Source organism: Pan troglodytes, chromosome 1, assembly GCF_028858775.2.
Source record: "Pan troglodytes isolate AG18354 chromosome 1, NHGRI_mPanTro3-v2.0_pri, whole genome shotgun sequence".
Lineage (NCBI taxonomy): Eukaryota > Metazoa > Chordata > Mammalia > Primates > Hominidae > Pan > Pan troglodytes.
Window position 1 is genome coordinate 169,468,943 of NC_072398.2, and position 23,763 is coordinate 169,492,705.

Here is a 23,763-nt window from a genome sequence, read left to right on the forward strand (position 1 = left end):
CAAGGCCAGCACTCTTGACCACTGTATTTTTGGTCATTGTTCTTGGTGTTATTTGGTACTGACCTCCTGCGCAGGTAGGCCAGAAGGCTGATATGACCTGTAGAAGGCCACAAACAGTATGGGCACAGTGGCTTATCCCTGTAATCCCAGCACTTTGGGAGGCCAAGGCAGGCAGATCATGAACTCAGGAGTTTGAGACCAGCCTGGGTGACATAGCAAAACCCCGTTTCTACAAATAAAAAAATTAGCTGGGTGTGGTGGTGCGCACCTGTAGTTCCAGCTACTCAGGAGGTGGAGGGAGAAGGATCACTTGAGCCTGGGAGGTAGAGGCTACAGTGAGTCGAGATTGTGCCACTGCACTCCAGCCTGGGCAACAGAGTGAAATCCTGTGTCAAAAAAAAAAAAAAAAAAAAAAGGTGGCCGCAAACAAATGGGCACCAGATTTATCCTCCATCCAAACTGTGGGTGACAGAAGAGGCAGCGTGATTAAGCCTGGAACTCACGGGGAGGCACTCAGTGCTGGGCACTGGGTAGGTGCTAATTGCGAGTAATATATCTTTGGCCTGAAGACCATTCTTACTGCTGGGCTTCCAGTTGCTCTTAATGCTGCAGGTAAAGCTGCAGACACCTTGCTAAGAGGCTCATGCTTTGCACTTCAGAACCTCAGAACTCGGAGGTCCGGGAGAAGAATGGTCAAGAGTACAGGCACTGGCATCAGGCAGACTTGGCTTTGAACCTGGTTCTGCCACAGTACGTTGTAAGGATTATTTGAGACAACGTAGGTAAAACCCTTAAGACATACTCAAAAATGAGGGCTGTTACTATTATGAATGATTCTAGTTTCAGTTTGTGCCCACCAGTCAAACTTCGTTATTCTGGTGTCTAGGTTTTCTATTCCAGTGCTTTGTACCCTGCTGCCTGCCACTCTCTTGCCAGTCCCTTTGGATGGAGGTTTTATTGGGATTTTGCCCTTGGCCTCTGTCCTGGAGTCTTCTGGGCTTCACACCCTGTAAGCAATGGGCCATTTCCATTCTCCTCATGATCTCAGGGAGTGAGGATGAGCCCCAGGTGTTACCTTTTTAGCGAGAGTGCCAGGCCTGGAATGGGCCTGCATGGCTGGAAATGCCTTCTCCCCATAAGTCATGCTTTTTTTGTGATGAGGGAGAGGGAGATAATCCTGAGGTCCCTTAGGCTGAGATGGCATCAATCATCTCAGTTTGAAGCCTGCAATCACCAGGAATGGGTGATGGGAATGGAAGCAAATCAGGAGAAAGGCCAGAGAAAAATAGGGCCATCCAAATGCCCAGACCTCCTTTAGAATGTCTCTGAGGGCTAATTGCTATCGATGTCAAGTCACCAGGAACAGAACATAGAGGAAAACCGATGTAGCAGGTGTCTCTGAAGTTGCAAGACTATCAATTCAAACGTGGTGATAAGCTCAGTGAGAAACACCTGGGTTCTCTATGGCATGAGGTTGTACCCAAGGAGAGGATGGACAGGTATGGGGGATGCATTACTTAGGCTGAAAGACAATTCTGATACATATGGCTATTTTTATTTTTCAGCTAGCAGCAGACTGGAAGTGAAAGAAGGAAGAAAGATAGGGAGAGAGAAGGAGAGTTGAAGGACAGTTAGAGGAAGACGCATTGAAAGCCAGGCAAAATGACATCTTATATCTAGACAGTGAGGAAGTTAACAGAAAAACTAGGATTCATTCAGTTGACAATTTTTAAAAAATATCTACTATATACCAGCCTGTATTCTAGGTGCCTGGGATATAGTGAACAAATCAGATGTCTACCCTCATAAAGCTCACATTCTAGCAAGTTTCTAGTTGTTACAGAAAATCCATGGGTGCATTTTGAATATGGCATCTGGCTTGCAGACTTCTGTAGTTACTTCAGGCTTCATTACATCATAGTTCACTCACCACAGTAATAATGATGATACTAGTGAATAGCTATTCTGTGCATACCATATGTTAGGTACTGTTCAATGGCTTTCTGTACATTCACTTCTTTAACCAGCACCTGAACTCTAGTGTTACTTTTTGCCTTGAACCAGTTGCTGCGGCCAAGTAGCATAGTGCGCTCTGGCTGGTCAGGCCTGCTGGCTGTGACTGCCTGCCCTTCCCTTTCCCCCTTCCTCAGTCCCCTCACTTGCTTTGGAAGGAAGCTGGTGTCAACACCCCAACAGAATCATATGAATTGAGCAAGACAACTGAAAGGGGGTGAGGGTTGGCTCTCCAAAGGGCAGACAAGCATATGTCTATCAAGATACATAATAGACCATTCTAGAAAGGCAATGGCTTCAGCATTCAACGTCCAAAATTCAGGAATGGTATGGCTGGACAAAGCAGGAATTATTACCCTCAAAGCACTGTTATTATCCTCATTTTATAAATGAGGCACAGAGAGGGTATGTAATATGCACAGGTTCACACGCCCAGTAAATGATAGAGACAGGATTTTGATCTCCAAAGCCTGTGACTTAATCACTGCACTATTCTGATAAAGTCATAAAGACAATTTCAGTTGTCATATTTCAGGGATTCTAAAAGCCTGTCTTTCCCATTTTAACATCTCTGCAATTGGGATGTGTCGTATAATAGATGTGATAAGAATATGTAGTACAAGTTTAATTGGCAGCATTTCTTTTTCCTTAGTGGTATATAAAATAACAGTGCACCTCTCAAAAAAGTCATGTTAAAGTTGATGAAGTACTGCATTCTTCCCACAAATATTTCTACTGCTCCTTCTCTATGCCAGGCAGCTGTGCTAGGCTCACTGTGCAGCAGGGTAAGAGACACACATACAGATCATTAGTCATTACCCACAATGATCAATGGGAAGGGTACAGTGTAAGAGTCACGCACAGGAAGGTACAGGGAATAGAATAGAGGGGCGCTGGCCAGAGGGGGCAGGTAGGAAACCTTCCCAGAGGGGTGGAGTCCCAGAGGGTAGGGGAAGGAGAGGAGCATGTGGAGGACAAAAGTAGCTCCATATTGAAGGGGGATAAAATGTGAGTCAGGGAGTGGTTCGAGATGAGGCTGGAGGTGTTCAGCGTCATTTGATGTAAGGAGGCTTGATTCATTTGGACCTTGAATTCCATGCTGTGTACACTGTACACAGTGAGGATTCACTTAAGAGGTTGAAGTGAGTAGGCCATGGCCAGATTCCACTTTGAAAAGTTCCTTCAGGGAGCTGGGCACATGACGAGCTAAATTGGAGGCTGGTTCAGGGGCCATGGCAGTCAGTTTGAACTCCATGACTCAGTATCAGGATGGAGAAGAGGTAGACTTGATGTCACTTTTAGAGATAAAATGGGAAATGCTTGGTGATGAGATTTGGAGATGGGAGAGAAAGGAATCAGGGATGATTTCCAGGTTTTGGGTTTGGACCACTGGCTGAGTGGTGATGCTACCAATAAAGGCAGAAAACAAAGGAAAAAGACAGATAAAACACTATAGCAGAGGCATACAGAACAAACCCTGAAGCCAGACTATCTAGTTTTAAATCCTAGCCCTACCACTTCCTGGATCTGGAAACTTAGGCAAGTTACTTAACTTCTCTGTGCCTCAAATTCCTAATCTTATAAAACAGGAGTCCTAATAGTGCATATCTTACTATCACTGTAGGAATTGAATGAGTTAATACTTGTAAATATCTTAGTACAGTGACTAGCATACAATAAGCACCGTAACCACACACACATACATTCATATATAGACACATGACATACATTCACATGTACATTCACACACACACATAAGTATAATAATTATTAAATTATTATACTTGTCTGATGGCAAACGTTTATTGAGCATTGATTATGTGCCCGTTGCCATGTTAGGCACTGAGAATAGGTGTAAACAGAAAAACAGAGTCCCTAATCTCAGGGTGCTCACAATTTCAACTGCCAATGCCACTGACTTCTAAATCCGAACACTCCACTTAGTCACAAATGCCACCTCCTTGTCTTACAGAACTCTCACACTAAGCATGTACAATATCATACACATCCTCTTTCTTTCCTCTCTCTCCTCTTTCTCTCTTACAACGGTAGTGAGGTATATACTATTATGACACACATTTTTAAGATTAGGAATTGGAAGCACAGACAAGTTAAGTAACTTGCCTACATTTCCACAGCCAGGAAGTGGTAGAGCTAGGATTTAAAGTTAGGTAGTCTGGATTCAGGATTTGTTCTCTATGTCTTTACTATAATTTTTTTTATTTTAAATAAAATTTTCCTTCTTTTAACAATGGTAAGTAGACAAGGTTCAGCATAGAAAAGGTCAAATTCCAGTTGTTTGGAAATTTTATCTTTTTACTTGACAAATGCACATTCATATGACAAGATTCCATGTAAACAGCATCATCTTTGTGAAGCTTTCCCTGGCCCTGCCTCTTTTCATTCGACATTAAACCTTGCCTTCCTCTGGGCTCCCCTTAGTATCCTTAGGATGCTGCTGTTAAAATACTACGTTGTGTTGAATATTTTGTTGTATAACTTGTGACTCCTTCTGAAGGGCGGAGACTATGTATTATGATTTTTGTATTCTCAAATAGCTAACATTATGCATAGCATATAGAAAGTATATAATGAATGCCTATTCATTGAATGAATGAATGGGAAAAGAATTGATCCTTTCTTTTACTAACATTTGACAAATAAGGAGTTACAATGGACAGCATGCTTTCTGCTCTCTCTGAGCCTCCGTTCTGACTGCATAGACACTCACGGAAGGCCCATCTTCCTCTTGAGTGCAGAACCTTGCACTAAGACATGCTGACCATAGGTCACTCAGTCATAGCCCCCTCTCTGTGGCAAAAGCCAAGCCTAGTGTCCCATTACTTCTGCATCACCCCAATTTTGAAGGAGAAATAGGGGAGCTCTCCCACTATACCTGTAGAGGAGTGTTCCACATGCTTACCCCAAAGCTGGAACACAACACGGAGGTCATGTCCTGGCTTCCTGAGTCCATGCCAAGAATGGAAATCCCCCGAGAATTCCTTTAATACTCGCTATCTCAATTTCTCTCTCTCTCTTTTTTTTTTTTGATGTAATGGGATCTAGGTCTGCTCAGAACATCCCCCTAAACCCCTATTTTCTAAAGACCTATTTATATTAGTCCTTACTATGTATTTATTTAGGAATAAAGTCAACATTTTGAATCACTGCAGCATGTGGTTACTGTTTGCTGTAGGAGTGGAGTATCCATTCCTCCATCATGTGAAAGTACAGCAGCTGTAATATCTCATTACAGAGATTCACTTTATTTAATAAAAAAAATAGTATTGCTCTACCTAACAAAATTATCCTCATCCCCCACTCCCCAGAAAAACCTGATCTGTGGTTTCAATGCCTCCTGCCATAATAGCTTTAGATGGTTTGCATGTGATATTAGTTAGCTCCAGAATCTGCTTTCAATTCAGTTGCTTCAGATTGTATTTTCACTGTGAGCCATTAGTCACCAAATGTTGACAAGCATTTGTAAGGATGCCATCTCCCCCTTTGTTTATATGCAAGTGCAGCAACTAAAATGATTTATTTATGCTTTAATTAAAATTTGTGGATAGACCAGTGATTTTTAGCAGTGACTTTTCTAATTTGTGGGCTCTAGAAAGAAAAAAAAATCAATAACCTGATACCATTTATGTTTTTATAGTTACCCCAGGCATTTATAATGCAGACCTGCCACTCACCTGCAGTCTCACTCTAAGGAGAGTGATCCTCGCCACATAAATCTTCCCCAGAGGCCGAGAGGGTCTATATTTCAGAGTCACTTCCCTTCTGTGTCAGCTGTAAGTGAGATGTTACATGCTTTCCATTCTCATGGTTTTCATGGCAAGGCACAAAGCTAAAATTAATATTGAAAGTAAATTGATGAACTGTAAGTTTTATAATACTTGACCCAATCCGTAACGACTGCCTAGAATTTTAATAATTTAAGCCCATTGATTTTGGTTCCTGCATATCATTCTCCACACTGAGAATGTACCCCATAGGGTCTTCGGAAAGAACATACCCAAAATGCCAAGCTTTTATGGAAACTTAATATATTCGACATTGCAGGTGCATAAATCTCCATGAAATTGCACCGAGTTAATGCATTTACTGGTGCACACAATTCGGTAACTACTTTGTAAAAGTCCAAATAAAGATAGATAAGACAGGTAGATAAGGAGAGATAATGAGTAAATGTTCCAGTGTATATTAACAAGATGAGCTTATTGCCTTCACAAGGCTATTAGCTTAACTGGAAAAGAATTAATTAATGTTCAAGGTGTTTGAGATGGTTTTAATTGTTGTTTTTCAAAGTCTTAGGAAAATGAACTGTTTTTGCGTTTTCTGCCAAATTCAAGTTATCCTTTCGCAATAGTCAGGGCTAGGGGGTGGAGTGTGATGACATAGAGGGTGGGAAGAGAAATACTCAGTTTTGCTTACCATTTTGGCCCCTAAAATAAAGGCACAAGTGACATGAAGCTTGTTTTATTTCCAAAAGTCCTCTTAAGAAGCCTTCCATTTGAGCTTTTGCAGGGACCTTGTATTTTCAGAAAATGTATTTTCCAAGGTCCCTGCAAATGCTCGTGCTCACATTCATCTTTTCCCCTTTCTCTCCTTCCTCTTACCTTCCCTTCTGTAGTTTTTGCAGTTCAGCTGTGGGAAGATTCAAGCAAATTTTCATTGCAGCATGTTGAAAACATCTGGCCACATTCTACCAAGAAGACCCCCACCCTTGCTTACCTTTGGAGGACAGAGGTTGGGTGCTTACCTAGGAGCAGATTTTTGAGTTTATGGAGAGAATAGTTCATTTCTTGGGAACTATCGAACTCAAACATATATATATATATATATATATATATATATATATACACACGTATATGTATTTATATATAATATATAATCAGATAGGTAGATAGATAGCAGCAGAAACCTTTCCTCAGATGAAATCTTATACAGAAATTCATTTTCTAAATCAGATAAGTACGAAAATGTTCTGGTTGAAGTGGTGGCTTTAAAATAGATGATGAAGGAGAGGGTCTTGTTCTGCCCCCACCTTCCATCCTAACCTAGTCGCTGGACATCTCTACAGAATGCCTGGGCTATGTAGAGCAGGAGTGGAAAATTGCTATACTAATATTAATTCAGTATTGGTCACAATCTCAATATCTGTTAGTGTAAGCGAGCAAGAAATGAAAAAGCCACCCAAATAGATCTTAATGGGGCCTTCTGTCCTCCATATGCAGGCCTTTTCTTACTCTCTGGGCCACGTATTGCAGATAAACTGAATGGTTTTCAATTCCTGGAATACAAATAGCTCTCTCCTACCTTTAATTTGAACAGGTTCTTCACCTTGCTTGGAATGTGCTATATCCCCTACCCATGTCATCATCAACTGGCTTACTCTTACTAACCCTTTAACTTAGAGAGTACTCTTCTTATGTGAGGCCTTCTCTCACTTTCAGACAGTAGGTTCAGTACCCCTAGGATATGTCCTCCTATAGTATCAAGTCCATTTATAGTCATTAGCACATAGCACTCTGGATTTAATGTCTTATTTAGTATCTCTTGCCCATGAACACAGATGCAAAATTCCCATATGAAATATTGCAAGACCAAGTTGGGTTTATTCCAGTAAAAATGTTTTAAAAATTCTATACCCATTTATGATAACAAATGAACAAAAATACTTAGCAAATTAAGAATAAGAACATCCTTAATAAGATAAAAGGCCTCTTAAAAACAAAACAAAAATATCTTAAGAGAGATATCATACTTATTGGTGAAACATTAAAAGCTTCCTCCTGAAAATGGGAATAAAATGCATGCTATCAAGAATTTTATTCAACATCATACCAGAAGTCCTAGAAACTGCAATGAAACAAGGACATGCAAGGATAAAGACTGTAAGAGAAGGAAACTGTCATTCATAGGCAATCTGATTGTAAATATAGAAAGTCCAAAAGAATCTAAGATAAACATAATTAAGAAATTAATTTAGCTATTCTTTAGATACAAGGTCAATATGCAAATATCAGAAGTCTTTTTATACACCAGCAACAACAAATTGGAAAATAATATTTGTAAACATTACCATTTATAATAGCAATAAACATAAAGAAAGAAGTGCAACACCACTATACCATAAAACATTATTTAGAGGAATCAAAGAAGATCTAAATAAATTAGGGGATATATCATGTTCCTGGGTTGAGAGGATTCTTTCAACCCAGGAACATGATGTAAATGTCAGTCTTCCCCAGCATAAACCAGTGATTCAATGCAACCCCATTTAGAATCCCAGGTAGTTTTTAGGAAATTGACAAGGTGATTCTAATATTTATACAAAAATACAAATGATAAAATTAGCTTAAGAATTTTTGAAGAAGAACAAAGTTTGAGGACTTATATTACTGTATATTAAAACTCACTGTAAAATTTCCAAGTACAATTGAAAAATACATATATTCTGTCATTGTTGATTATCATGTTCCATACGTATTTATTATATTAGTTTTTTCAATCATATAACATATTATTTATATATTTTCTGATTTTATTTTTGGTGTGTCTATTCCATCAGGTGCTGAGAAAGTGTGTTTAAATCTCTCATTATGGAATAAACTTAACAAAAGAACTATAGGACTTGTAAACTAAAAACTAGAAAACATAATTGAAATAAACTAACAAGACCTAAATAAGTGAAAAGATATCCCATTGTCATGTATTGCAAAACTTAATGTTGTTAAAATAGCAATACTTCCCAAAATAAACTACAAATTCAACATAATTCCTATGAAAATCTCAGATGGCTTTTCCCCACAGAAATTAACATGCTGACTCTAAAATTCACATGGAAATGAAAGGACTTCAAATAGACAAAACAGTCTTGAAAAAGAAGTACGAAGTTGGAGGACTCACACTTTTCAATTTCAAAACTTACTACAAAACTATAGTAACTAAGACAGTGTGATATTGGCAAAGGGAAAGGCATATAGACCAATGGAATAGAATTAAAAGTCCAGACATCTTGGGAGAGTGTATGTGTCGAGGAATGTATCCATTTCTTCTAGATTTTCTAGTTTATTTGCGTAGAGGTGTTTGTAGTATTCTCTGATGGTAGTTTGTATTTCTGTGGGATCGGTGGTGATATCCCCTTTATCATTTTTTATTGCGTCTATTTGATTCTTCTCTCTTTTTTTCTTTATTAGTCTTGCTAGCGGTCTATCAATTTTGTTGATCCTTTCAAAAAACCAGCTCCTGGATTCATTAATTTTTTGAAGGGTTTTTTGTGTCTCTATTTCCTTCAGTTCTGCTCTGATTTTAGTTATTTCTTGCCTTCTGCTAGCTTTTGAATGTGTTTGCTCTTGCTTTTCTAGTTCTTTTAATTGTGATGTTAGGGTGTCAATTTTGGATCTTTCCTGCTTTCTCTTGTGGGCATTTAGTGCTATAAATTTCCCTCTGCACACTGCTTTGAATGCGTCCCAGAGATTCTGGTATGTTGTGTCTTTGTTCTCGTTGGTTTCAAAGAACATCTTTATTTCTGCCTTCATTTCGTTATGTACCCAGCAGTCATTCAGGAGCAGGTTGTTCAGTTTCCATGTAGTTGAGCGGCTTTGAGTGAGATTCTTAATCCTGAGTTCTAGTTTGATTGCACTGTGGTCTGAGAGATAGTTTGTTATAATTTCTGTTCTTTTACATTTGCTGAGGAGAGCTTTACTTCCAACTATGTGGTCAATTTTGGAATAGGTGTGGTGTGGTGCTGAAAAAAATGTATATTCTGTTGATTTGGGGTGGAGAGTTCTGTAGATGTCTATTAGGTCCGCTTGGTGCAGAGCTGAGTTCAATTCCTGGGTATCCTTGTTGACTTTCTGTCTCGTTGATCTGTCTAATGTTGACAGTGGGGTGTTAAAGTCTCCCATTATTAATGTGTGGGAGTCTAAGTCTCTTTGTAGGTCACTCAGGACTTGCTTTATGAATCTGGGTGCTCCTGTATTGGGTGCATAAATATTTAGGATAGTTAGCTCCTCTTGTTGAATTGATCCCTTTACCATTATGTAATGGCCTTCTTTGTCTCTTTTGATCTTTGTTGGTTTAAAGTCTGTTTGTTTTATCAGAGACTAGGATTGCAACCCCTGCCTTTTTTTGTTTTCCATTTGCTTGGTAGATCTTCCTCCATCCTTTTATTTTGAGCCTATGTGTGTCTCTGCACGTGAGATGGGTTTCCTGAATACAGCACACTGATGGGTCTTGACTCTTTATCCAACTTGCCAGTCTGTGTCTTTTAATTGGAGAATTTAGTCCATTTACATTTAAAGTTAATATTGTTATGTGTGAATTTGATCCTGTCATTATGATGTTAGCTGGTTATTTTGCTCGTTAGTTGATGCAGTTTCTTCCTAGTCTTGATGGTCTTTACATTGTGGCATGATTTTGCAGCAGCTGGTACCAGTTGTTCCTTTCCATATTTAGCGCTTCCTTCAGGAGCTCTTTTAGGGCAGGCCTGGTGGTGACAAAATCGGTCAGCATTTGCTTGTCTGTAAAGTATTTTATTTCTCCTTCACTTAGGAAGCTTAGTTTGGCTGGATATGAAATTCTGGGTTGAAAATTCTTTTCTTTAAGAATGTTGAATATTGGCCCCCACTCTCTTCTGGCTTGTAGGGTTTCTGCCGAGAGATCCGCTGTTAGTCTGATGGGCTTCCCTTTGAGGGTAACCCGACCTTTCTGTCTGGCTGCCCTTAACATTTTTTCCTTCATTTCAACTTTGGTGAATCTGACAATTATGTGTCTTGGAGTTGCTCTTCTCGAGGAGTATCTTTGTGGCGTTCTCTGTATTTCCTGAATCTGAATGTTGGCCTGCCTTGCTAGATTGGGGAAGTTCTCCTGGATAATATCCTGCAGAGTGTTTTCCAACTTGGATTCATTCTCCGCATCACTTTCAGGTACACCAATCAGACGTAGATTTGGTCTTTTCACATAGTCCCATATTTCTTGGAGGCTTTGCTCATTTCTTTTTATTCTTTTTTCTCTAGACTTCCCTTCTCGCTTCGTTTCATTCACTTCATCTTCCATTGCTGATACCCTTTCTTCCAGTTTTCGCATCGGCTCCTGAGGCTTCTGCATTCTTCACGTAGTTCTCGAGCCTTGGTTTTCAGCTCCATCAGCTCCTTTAAGCACTTCTCTGTATTGGTTATTCTAGTTATACATTCTTCTAAATTTAGTTGAATCTCTGAATAGACCAATAACAGGAGCTGAAATTGTGGCAATAATCAATAGTTTACCAACCAAAAAGAGTCCAGGACCAGATGGATTCACAGCCGAATTCTACCAGAGGTACAAGGAGGAACTGGTACCATTCCTTCTGAAACTATTCCAATCAATAGAAAAAGAGGGAATCCTCCCTAACTCATTTTATGAGGCCAGCATCATTCTGATACCAAAGCCTGGCAGAGACACAACCAAAAAAGAGAATTTTAGACCAATATCCTTGATGAACATTGATGCAAAAATCCTCAATAAAATACTGGCAAACCGAATCCAGCAGCACATCAAAAAGCTTATCCACCATGATCAAGTGGGCTTCATCCCTGGGATGCAAGGCTGGTTCAACATACGCAAATCAATAAATGTAATCCAGCATATAAACAGAGCCAAAGACAAAAACCACGTGATTATCTCAATAGATGCAGAAAAAGCCTTTGACAAAATTCAACAACCCTTCATGCTAAAAACTCTCAATAAATTAGGTATTGATGGGACATATTTCAAAATAATAAGAGCTATCTATGACAAACCCACAGCCAATATCATACTGAATGGGCAAAAACTGGAAGCATTCCCTTTGAAAACTGGCACAAGACAGGGATGCCCTCTCTCACCGCTCCTATTCAACATAGTGTTGGAAGTTCTGGCCAGGGCAATCAGGCAGGAGAAGGAAATAAAGGGTATTCAATTAGGAAAAGAGGAAGTCAAATTGTCCCTGTTTGCAGACGACATGATTGTTTATCTAGAAAACCCCATCGTCTCAGCCCAAAATCTCCTTAAGCTGATAAGCAACTTCAGCAAAGTCTCAGGATACAAAATCAATGTACAAAAATCACAAGCATTCTTATACACCAACAACAGACAAACAGAGAGCCAAATCATGAGTGAACTCCCATTCACAATTGCTTCAAAGAGAATAAAATACCTAGGAATCCAACTTACAAGGGATGTGAAGGACCTCTTCAAGGAGAACTACAAACCACTGCTCAAGGAAATAAAAGAGGATACAAACAAATGGAAGAACATTCCTTGCTCATGGGTAGGAAGAATCAATATCGTGAAAATGGCCATACTGCCCAAGGTAATTTACAGATTCAATGCCATCCCCATCAAGCTACCAATGACTTTCTTCACAGAATTGGAAAAAACTACTTCAAAGTTCATATGGAACCAAAAAAGAGCCCGCATCGCCAAGTCAATCCTAAGCCAAAAGAACAAAGCTGGAGGCATCACACTACCTGACTTCAAACTATACTACAAGGCTACAGTAACCAAAACAGCATGGTACTGGTACCAAAACAGAAATATAGATCAATGGAACAGAACAGAGCCCTCAGAAATAACGCCGCTTACCTACAACTATCTGATCTTTGACAAACCTGAGAAAAACAAGCAATGGGGAAAGGATTCCCTATTTAATAAATGGTGCTGGGAAAACTGGCTAGCCATATGTAGAAAGCTGAAACTGGATCCCTTCCTTACACCTTATACAAAAATCAATTCAAGATGGATTAAAGATTTAAACGTTAGACCTAAAACCATAAAAACCCTAGAAGAAAACCTAGGCATTACCATTCAGGACATAGGCGTGGGCAAGGACTTCATGTCCAAAACACCAAAAGCAATGGCAACAAAAGACAAAATTGACAAATGGGATCTAATTAAACTAAAGAGCTTCTGCACAGCAAAAGAAACTACCATCAGAGTGAATAGGCAACCTACAACATGGGAGAAAATTTTCGCAACCTACTCATCTGACAAAGGGCTAATATCCAGAATCTACAGTGAACTCAAACAAATTTACAAGAAAAAAACAAACAACCCCATCAAAAAGTGGGCGAAGGACATGAACAGGCACTTCTCAAAAGAAGACATTTATGCAGCCAAAAAACACATGAAAAAATGCTCATCATCACTGGCCATCAGAGAAATGCAAATCAAAACCACTATGAGATATCATCTCACCCCAGTTAGAATGGCAATCATTAAAAAGTCAGGAAACAACAGGTGCTGGAGAGGATGTGGAGAAATAGGAACACTTTTACACTGTTGGTGGGACTGTAAACTAGTTCAACCATTGTGGAAGTCAGTGTGGCGATTCCTCAGGGATCTAGAACTAGAAATACCATTTGACCCAGCCATCCCATTACTGGGTATATACCCAAATGACTATAAATCATGCTGCTATAAAGACACATGCACACGTATGTTTATTGTGGCATTATTCACAATAGCAAAGACTTGGAACCAACCCAAATGTCCAACAATGATAGACTGGATTAAGAAAATGTGGCACATATACACCATGGAATACTATGCAGCCATAAAAAATGATGAGTTCATATCCTTTGTAGGGACATGGATGAAATTGGAAACCATCATTCTCAGTAAACTATCGCAAGAACAAAAAACCAAACACCGCATATTCTCACTCATAGGTGGGAATTGAACAATGAGATCACATGGACACAGGAAGGGGAATATCATACTCTGGGGACTGTGGTGGGGAGGGGGGAGGGGGGAGGGATAGCATTGGGAGATATACCTAATGCTAGATGACGAGTTAGTGGGTGCAGCGCACCAGCATGGCACATGTATACATATGTAACTAACCTGCACAATGTGCACATGTACCCGAAAACTTAAAAGTATAATAAAAAAAAAAAAAAAAAAAGTCCAGACATAAAAATTCTTACTTTTATGGTTCATTGATTTTCAGCAAGAGAGTCAAGACAATTCACTGAGGAAAGGTAGTCTTTTCAACAAATGTTTGTACAACTGGATATCCACAGCAAAAGAATGAAGTTAAACTCTCCTACCTCACACCACATACAAAAATTAACTCAACATGCTTTATAGCCTAAATGTAGGAGCTGAAACTAAAACACTGTTAGAAGGAAAAGGAAGTAAAGTTCTATGACCTTAGATTAGGCAACAGTTTCTTAGATGTGACAATAAAAGTACAAATGATAACAGTAAAAATAGCTAAAATCAAAACTAAATAATTTAAATAGATTAATCAAAATGAAAGACTTTTGTGCTTCAAAGGACATTATCACAAAAGTGAAATTGAAAATCATATATCAAATAAGGAACTGGTACTCAAAATGTATAAAGAACTCTTACAAGTCAATAATAGACAAATAATCCAGTTTTTAAAATGGGCAAAGTATTTGACTAGACATTTCTCCTGAGAAGATATAGAAGTGGCCAACAGCACACGAAAAGATTCTCAACGTCATTAGTCATTAGGGAAATGCAAATGAAAACTACAATGAGATATCACTTTATACCTACTAGCACGGCTAGAGTTAAAACAACAACAACAACCAAAAATACCAAGTGTTGTCAAGCATGTGGGGAAATTGGAGACCTTGTACATTGATGGTAGGAGTATAAAATGGTGAAGCTGTTGTGGAAAAGTCTGGTGGTTCTTCAAAAAGCTAAACATAGAATTACCATATGATCCAGCACTTTCACTCCTAGGTATACAACCAAAGGAATTGAAAGTAGGAACTGTAACAGATACTTGTATGCCAATCTTCATTGCAGCATTATTCAATATAGCCAAGAGGTGGAAACAATCCAAGTGTCCATTAACAGATAAATGAGTAAACAAAATGTGGTATACAAATGAAATATTCAGTTTCAAAAGGAAATGAAGTTCGGATACATGCTAAAACATGAATGAACCTTAAAAACTTTATGCCAAGTGAAGTAAGCCAGACACAGAAGAACAAATATTGTATAATTCACATACATAAAATATCTAGAATAGGCAAATTCATAGACACAGAAAGAAGATTAGAGGTTACCAGGGGCTGGAGAGGCGGGGAAGGGGGATTTAAAGTTACTGTTTAGTGGTTACAGAGTTTTTGTATGGAGTGATCAAAGTTTTGGAAATAATGGTGATGGTTGCACAAGTGTGTAAATGTAATTAATACCACTGAATTGTACCCTTAAAAATTGATTAAAATGGCAGATCTTATGATTTTACCACAATTTGAAAAACGAATATTCAAATACAGCAAAGACCATTGAATTTTACACTTTAAATGGGTAAATTATATGTTATGCAAATCATATCTCAATAAAGCTACTAAAAATGGGCAAAAGATTTGAATAGAAATTTTTCTAAAGAAGATATACAAATGGCCAAGAAGCACATGAAAAGATGCTCAACATTATTAGTCATTAGGGAAATGAAAACAAAACCGCAATGAGACACCACTTCACACTGACTAGGATGACTATAATTGCAAAAATAAAAACAAAAAAACTAGACAATAGCATGTTCCGGCAAGAGTGCAGAGAAACTGGTAGCCTTATGCCTTGCTGGTAGGAATGCAAAATAACATGCAACCAATTTACAAAACAATTTAGCAATTCCTCAAAAGTTAAACAGAGTTACCATGTGACCCAGCAATTTCACTCCTAGCAATATACCCAAGATAACTGAAAACATTTATCTACACAAAAACCTGTAAACAAATAGTCAAAGCAGCATTATTCATAAAGCCCCCAATAGAAATTAACCCAAATGTTTATCAACTGATGAATGAATATATTAAATGTGGCATATCCTTACAATGGAATATGACTTACTCATATAAAGGAATGAAGTACTGATACATGCTTCCATGCTACACCATGGATGAACATTGAAAACATTAAGTGAAAGAAAGTCAGACACAAAAGGCCATATATTGTATTTATATGAAATGCCCAGAACTGGTAAATCAGTAGAGCAGAAGGTAGATGACTGTATACTGAAAGCATTTTATTAGAAAAAAAAATTTGAATTGTTATATATTCCTGGCAGAATGACCTTTTTATCATTGTGAAATATCACTCTTCATCCCCAACAATGCTTCTTGCCTTGAAATATATTTTGTCTGATAACAATATAGCTACCCTGTTTGTTTTGGTTAGGTTTGTATCATATTTCTTTTTATATACTTTTATTTTCAACCCTTCTATATTCTTACATTTACATTGTATTGCTTGTAAACACCATGCAGTATTTTGTTTGTTTTACTTATTCCTTGTCTTTTAATTGGAATTTGGTTTGATTTATTTAGTCTTTGTATTTTAATTGGAATCTTTATTTTATTGAAATATAATGTAATTATTGATTTATGTGGGTTGAAACCTACTATTATGCTATTTCAAAAATGTGTTCTGCCTTTACTTTTTCTTTGTTTATTTTTTATTTTTATTTTAGAGATGAGGTCTCACAGTGGCTATTCATAGGTGCCGATCAGAGCAGTGACAGCCCCAAACTCCTGGGCTCAAGAGATCCTCCAGCCTCAGCCTCCCCAGTAGCTGGGACTACAGGCAGGTGCCACCATGCCCAGCTCTGTTTCACCTTTTTTATGTTGCTTTTTTTCTATCCTTCTTTTCTTCTTTGGGTTAATTTTTTAATTACTTTATTCTTTTCCTATTCTTTTAGTGCTTATCCTGGAGATTACATTATGCATACTTGACTTTAAAATCTAATATGACCACTGTAATAATGTAATATAATGGTACATGTCATATGTTATATGTCATTATGTATATACTCAATCTAAGAAATATAAGAACCTTAGAACATCTTGACTCCATTTATTACCCTCCCAACTTTTGTGCTTTGTTGTCATGTATTTTAATTCTCAAGGTGTTTTATACAACACAACACATTACTGTTGTGTTTTATGCAGCCAATAATAATTTAAGTTTCTCTAAGGTTTATCTTTTCTGTTGCTCTTTCCTTTCCGTATCTCCAGGCTTCTGTGTGGCATAATTTTCCTTCTGCCTGAATATCTTTAGTATTTTCTTCAGTGTGCATCTGCTGTCTAAAAATGTCTTGAGTTTGCCTTCATTTTTGAAATATTTGATTCTAGGTTGCCAGCGATGGGGTTGAGGACACACTACCCCAAAATATGCCACCTCAGCATGTTAAGAAACAGCAGAAGCAGAGAGATCCTTCTGACCTTCCACCCTTCTCGCCCTTCTTCCCTGAAGCCAGGAAGGATTTTCTGACCTTCCCCCAACACAGGTCATAAGACCCTCTTGTGACAAGTGCCCTCCCTATACCACTGGAGGAAAGAGATCCTGATACCTGAATACGAAGGGTCACAGAGAAGAATCGGAACAATCGGGCCTTGCTAAGTTTCCCTCACTTTATTACCATTAGGTCATACCCTCTTTGTCCTATATGTTTCTCCACAACTGTCCATTCCTCATCAAATCTGGCGTAAAAATACTCAGGTTTAAACTGCTTCTTCGGGTCTTCGTATTCTTAGGAAGTCTCTCGTGTCTTGTAAAACTTACATAATTTGTATGCTCTTCTTTTGTTAATCTGTCTTTTGTTGTAGGTGCTTCAGTCCTGAACCTAAGATGAGTGAGGAAATGATGTTTTTCTCCTCTAAACCAGTTAGAGTTTGTCTACTCTATTTTATTTTAAAAAGCTGGATGTGACTCATCATGTTTATTTCATAAACCACCGAGGGTTGCAACTGGTAGGTTGAAAAACACTGCTGTAGACTGAGCTTCTGGTCATCCAGCTATTTCAAGCCGTCCTGAGAAATCAGGTGGTTCCCATAGTGAAGAATCTCCATCAAGCTTGCCAAACACTAACCACTCCGACAGAGAAGGCCTTTGGAATCCACACTTAGTCCTCAGTTTCCCAGTCTCCACAGGCTGAGTCTGAGCCAAACTTCAGAATTACAGGAAAGTTTCTGCCTAATAAAGGAACCAGAAATCAGACTATTCCTGTTGCCACTCTAATCACAGGATTGAAAAAATGTACAGAGGGCCCTTCTTATCACAGATTCCGCATTGTGGATCAAAAATATTCAGAAAAAAATAACAATATAATGATAAAAATAATATAACTAAAAAACCAATGCAGTGTAACAACTATTTACATACTCCAGATCAGCAGTCTCCAACTTTTTTGGCACCAGGGACCAGTTTCATGGAAGACCTCAGTCAGATCACCAGGCATTAGTTAGATTCTCATAAGGAGCAGGCAACCTAGATCCCACATGCACTGTTCACAATAGTGTTCACACTCTTGTGAGAATCTAACGCCCACGCTGATCTGATAGGAGGTGGAGCTCAGGTGGTAACGCTTGCTCACCCGCCACTCACGTCCTGCTGTGTGGCCCAGTTCCTAACAGGCCACAGACTGGTACTGGTCTGCGGCCTAGGGGTTGGGTTCCCTGCTCTTTATTACTTATAAGTCATCTAGAGATGACTTAAAGTACACAGGAGGATGTGTGTAGGTTAGATGCAAATACTACACCATTTTATGCCAGAGACTTGAATATCTGCAGATTTTGATAATTGCGGGGGTCCTGGAACCAATCCCTCATGGACACCGAGGGAGAACTGTATATTAAATCCCTTCCAACTTACAAAGTCACTGACCCACCTTAGCTCTCAGAACCTGAGTAGAACCAGGTGGAGGTAGGCTGAGGTAACCATAAAATTCCGAGATTCACTCATAATTTTAAGCATTTACTGAGTGTCTACTTCATGCAGCTCATCTCCATAATGTATGGCACTCCCCTCAAAGGACGTGGACTTGTGTGACCCTAACAGGCCTTTCTCTTTACTGCGCATTGTTGAATGAACGCCACCAACACATGTTTACTGTTTTTTCTCCACATGTCTACTGTTCTCCCCTTCTTCACTAATTACCCAAGCCACTTTTGTGTGACCCCATGCATTCTAGCTACTCTAATACTCTCAGTCAGGTTGTCATCAAAGATGTTCGGGAGTTTGGGAGCCATTTTTCTCTTCCATGAATATTAATTGTGTGTTTATTACATGTTAGATACTGTTCTAGGTTCTAGAAATACAGACCCTACCATTGTGGAACCCTGTAAAGTAAGAAAGACAGATAACAAATAAATATCTAATCTTGTCAGGTCATGGTAAGGGTATGAATAAGGATAACAGGAAAGAGAAAAACAGAACATGGTGGTGGTGTCTTAGGAAATGTGGTCAGCAAAGTTATCTCTGAGGAGGTAACATTTATGCAAAGATCTTAGTGATGTGAGAAAGTGAACCATGAAAAAACTTGTTGCACATGCACTTTCAGATAGAGAATAGCTAACACAAAGATCCTGCAATTGAAGCAGACTTGGACCATTCCGAGAAGAGCCGAGGCCTGTGTGGCTGAATCACAGTGAGCAGGAGAGGGGCTGTTAGGAAATTAGGTCAGACAGGTGGTTATGAGCTAGAGTATGGGGTTGGGTGTCATTTCTATGTCTTTAATGTGACTTCAGTAAGTGAATTATTATTTTAATGTGTATCTTTCTTGTATGTAACTAACATGTAGCTTTATTTCTCCAGGGTTTCTTAATCATTAGTTTAAATATCTGGACATAAACAAATTTAATCCAAACTACAGCCCTAGAAATAACATGGGTCTTAGGATCACATTGGCTTAACTTTTGGACCCATCTGTAAAATGAGGATAAGTTGCTCTGTCCCATCTGGTTGCTATGAGGATTAAATGACACAATATATAAAGTGAAAGCATTCAGCACTGTGCCTAATACTCAGATGACACTCAGATTTTAGTTTTGTGTTACCAGAGCACAAGATAGTGGAGGGTGGGGATGAGGGTCCCTGGGGGATACCAGGATTAGCTCACATCAGGCACTGTCCCACATGCTAAATCGACGATGAGATTTTATCCTGATGGTGAGGCACCTTGGAAGAGTTTTGAGAAGGAGAGTGAGAATGAGATTATTCGGTGAAAGACGTATTTGTGAAGATGGTGGCCGTGGTGGGAAAGGTTAGGGAAGGTCAGGAGACAGCAGTACCAACAAGAAGGCCACTGCAGTATTCTTGGTGAGAAATGAAAAGAGCCTGTATGGTGTGCATATATTTCCTCCCATTCTGTAGTTTGTCTCTTTATTGTATTGATTATTCCTTGTCTGTGCAGAAGCTTTTTAGTTTGCTGTAACACCGTTTGTCTATTTTTGCATTTGTTGTCTGTGATTTTTGGCTTATATCCAAAAATCATTGTTCAGACTAAGGTCATGCATGAAGCTTTTCTCTTATGTTTTCTTCTAGTAGTTTTATAGTTTTGGGTCTTACATTTAAATCTTTAATCCACGTAGAGTCGATCTTTGTATAAGATGTGAGATAAAGGTCTAATTTCATTTTTCTGCATGTGGATATTCAGTCGTCTCACTATTTATTGAAGAGAGCTCTTTCTCCATTGTGTGTTTTTGGCAACTTTGTCAAAAATCAAGTAACCGTAAATGTGCGGATTTATTTCTTGGCTTTCTATTCTGTTGCATTGGCCTATGTGTCTATTTTTATGCCAGTACCATGCTAATAAGGAGCTAATATTCAAAATATATAAGGAACTCAACTCAATAGTAAGAAAACAAATAATCTGATTTAAAAGTGGCCAAAGGATCTGAATAGACATTTCTCAAAAGAAGACATACAAATGGCCAACAGGTATAAGAAAAAATGCTCAAAATTTCTAATCATTAGAGAACTACAAATTAAAACCACAATAAGACATTAACTTACACCTGTTAGTGTGGCTACTATCAAAAGGGCAAAAGATAAAAAGTGTTGGCGAGGACATGGAGAAAAGGGAACTTCTGTACAGTGCTGGTGGAAATGTAAATCAGTACAGCCATTATAGAAAACAGCATGGAGGTTTCTCAAAAAATTAAAATTAGAACTGTCACAGATCCAGCTATCCCACTACTGCATACATATCCAAAGGATATGAACTCAGTATGTTGAAGAGGTATCTGCACTTCTGTGTTTATGCAGCAGTATTCACAATAGCCAAGATATGGAATCAAACTAAGTGTCCATCATCAGATAAATGAATAAAGAAATTGTGGTCTATGTATACAGTGGAACACTCTCCAGCTTCAAAAAAGAAGGAAATTCTGTCATTTGCAACAACATAGATGAACATCGAGGATATTACGCTAAGTGAAATAAGTCTGGCCGAGAGACAAACACTCCATGATCTCACCCATATGAGGAATCTAAAAAAGTGCAATTCATTAAAGTAGAGAGTAGAATGGTGGCTACAGGGGCTGGGGGTGGGGAATTGAGGAGATGCAAAAACAACAACAACAATGATGAGAGCCTTTGCTCCTGGGGAGTGAGGGATGGGAAATGGATTTAAGAGACGCTTGTAGTTCCCAAAGCTGTTCATGTGTTGGTGCCATCAAGAGAGCTTTGGCCTCTGCCTGCACGGCCTCTCTCCTTCTGCACCTGCCTGTCTTCTCCTCACCCTCATCTTGAGCATTTTCAGCTCGGGGAAGCCCTGACTTGCCCTCAAGCTGGCTTCAGATGCCTTTCCTGTTGTTCCTTCCTTTGCTCCTTGGCTCTCCTGGAAAGATGCTTTCCTGTGTCTCCCCCTCACTTCCCTTCTTGGCAGGACAGCAAGGACTGCAGTCTCTTCTCTTTTTTGAGGAGTGCTCAGTCAATGTTAGTTGCTCACATTCACCCTGGCATTGTGATTTCCAAACCGAAGTCGGTTAAGCCCTGGGAATGCTTCTGTGTTCACTAAGAACCATTCATCCCTTGTAATTACAAGGTCCCAGGTTTTAAGACCAATCTGCATTCTTTTAATGTCAGAACAGCATGTGCCCCATAACAAGAATATGTCCCACTGCCCAGACTTATTGTTTTGGGATTATGGTTTCTAAGAGGAAGCTGGCTTTCATGCCCAGTAACTAGGTTGCTGTTGTTTGGCCTCCATCCTTGAAAACTTGTAATTTATTGATTTTGATATTCATGTTGTGTCCCATCACAAGATGTGCAGTTAACAGAGGCAGGCCTGAGATTAAGAATGGCCTGGGGGAATGATTCAAATAATTAAACCAGCTCCTTGGGTAGCATAGCAGGCACATTCACCCTGGGAGTCTATTGTATTTAAAATATAGTTTAACAAATTACATCCCCAACAGACTAGGATGCCCCAAACAGGAGCACCTTTCAGGTTGCTCCAAGAAGACAATTACTTACAGCAAACCAGTGAGTGGGGGGAAGACCATATTTCAAACCTGAAAGAAAGAAAAATGGGAAGGCAAGCAAAGGGGGGCCTTGTCAGCAGAACTGTTCCTTTCATTAGAGATACATGGTTCTCTACTCAAGATCTGGCATTCTGGGAGCAAGATGGGCTGTGGAAATAGCAGAAAGAGGATTTACACATGAGGAATATTGCAGACACAGCACGCATAAACTCTAGAATCAGAAAGCTCAATATTAATACCATTACTACTAATACTTACATCAGCAACAATAATCATAGCAAACACTGATGTAGAACTTATGTTTGGCAGACACTGTTCTAAACACCTTATGTGTATTAATTCATTTCATCCTCATAGCAACCCTATGAGATAGGTGCTATTATTATTATCCCCATTTTACAGAGGAGAAAACCAAGGCATATATAGGTTAAGTTGTCCAAGGTGACATAAGTAGGGAGTGGTGGTGGTAGTCTCCAAAGTTAATTTTCTTAGCTACTTTGCTTATCACCTTGGGCAATTCATTTAAGGTCCTTGATTTAAGTTATCTCACCTATCAAACGAGGCTAACAGTACCAACATGGAAGGGTTATTTTGAGTGGTCAAGTAGTACATGTTCAGTAAATAGTGGGCAAGAATTAGAAAATGATATAGTGAAAAGAAGGCTGGAAGAACATAGCTTTTTAACAGTTTTTGGTTGTAAGCCACAGAAACTGACTGACTCACCCAGGCAAGAAATGAATTTATGAAAGGGATATGGGGTATCTTAAGCTGAGAACCTCAGGAAACAGCTTCTCAGATGGAGATTTTTCTGCGGGATATCTACTGGAGGATGTTCTTGGCAACAAAACTCATGAGGGAGTGAGGGAAGCAGAACTGGGCAGAAGGAGAAGTTGAACTGTGACTCAGGTACAAAAAAAGCCTCACCTGATCGGCCAGGGATGGCCCTTCAGAGTTGTCCCAAGGAAGGCCACCCCCAGGGAAAGGTAGCACTCTTGAGAGAAGGGCAATTCTTGGGGTGAGACGTGTCTGTGGCTCTCAGCAATCAACCCTTCCAGCAGCTGCAGGAATAATTGCCTCCGTCCTGAGTGGGATCTGGGTGGTGCACACAGCATCCACTGCAGCAGGCAGTTCACAGAACTGAAGCACAGCCAAATGGTCAGACCTCACAAGGGAAGTGGCTGGGCTGCACTGAGGAGCAAAGGCAGCAGGGACAGATGGAGCATGAAGTCTGAAGTCTGAAGTCATGCTGCCACTCTGCTGGGTCAGTGTTCAAATTCCAGGCAAAGAGCATCTGGATGGGTCTAACCTGGGTTGCATGTCCACCTGTTAATGGACATGCAACAGGATAGGTGGAGCTTTTTCATCAAAAGTTCTCCCAAAACTGGACTTAAAGTAAATTCTAAGTGTAACTCTCCAAGGAAGAGGAGATGGATGCTAGGTGGGCAAAACAATAGATCTCCATCATACCTCAAAA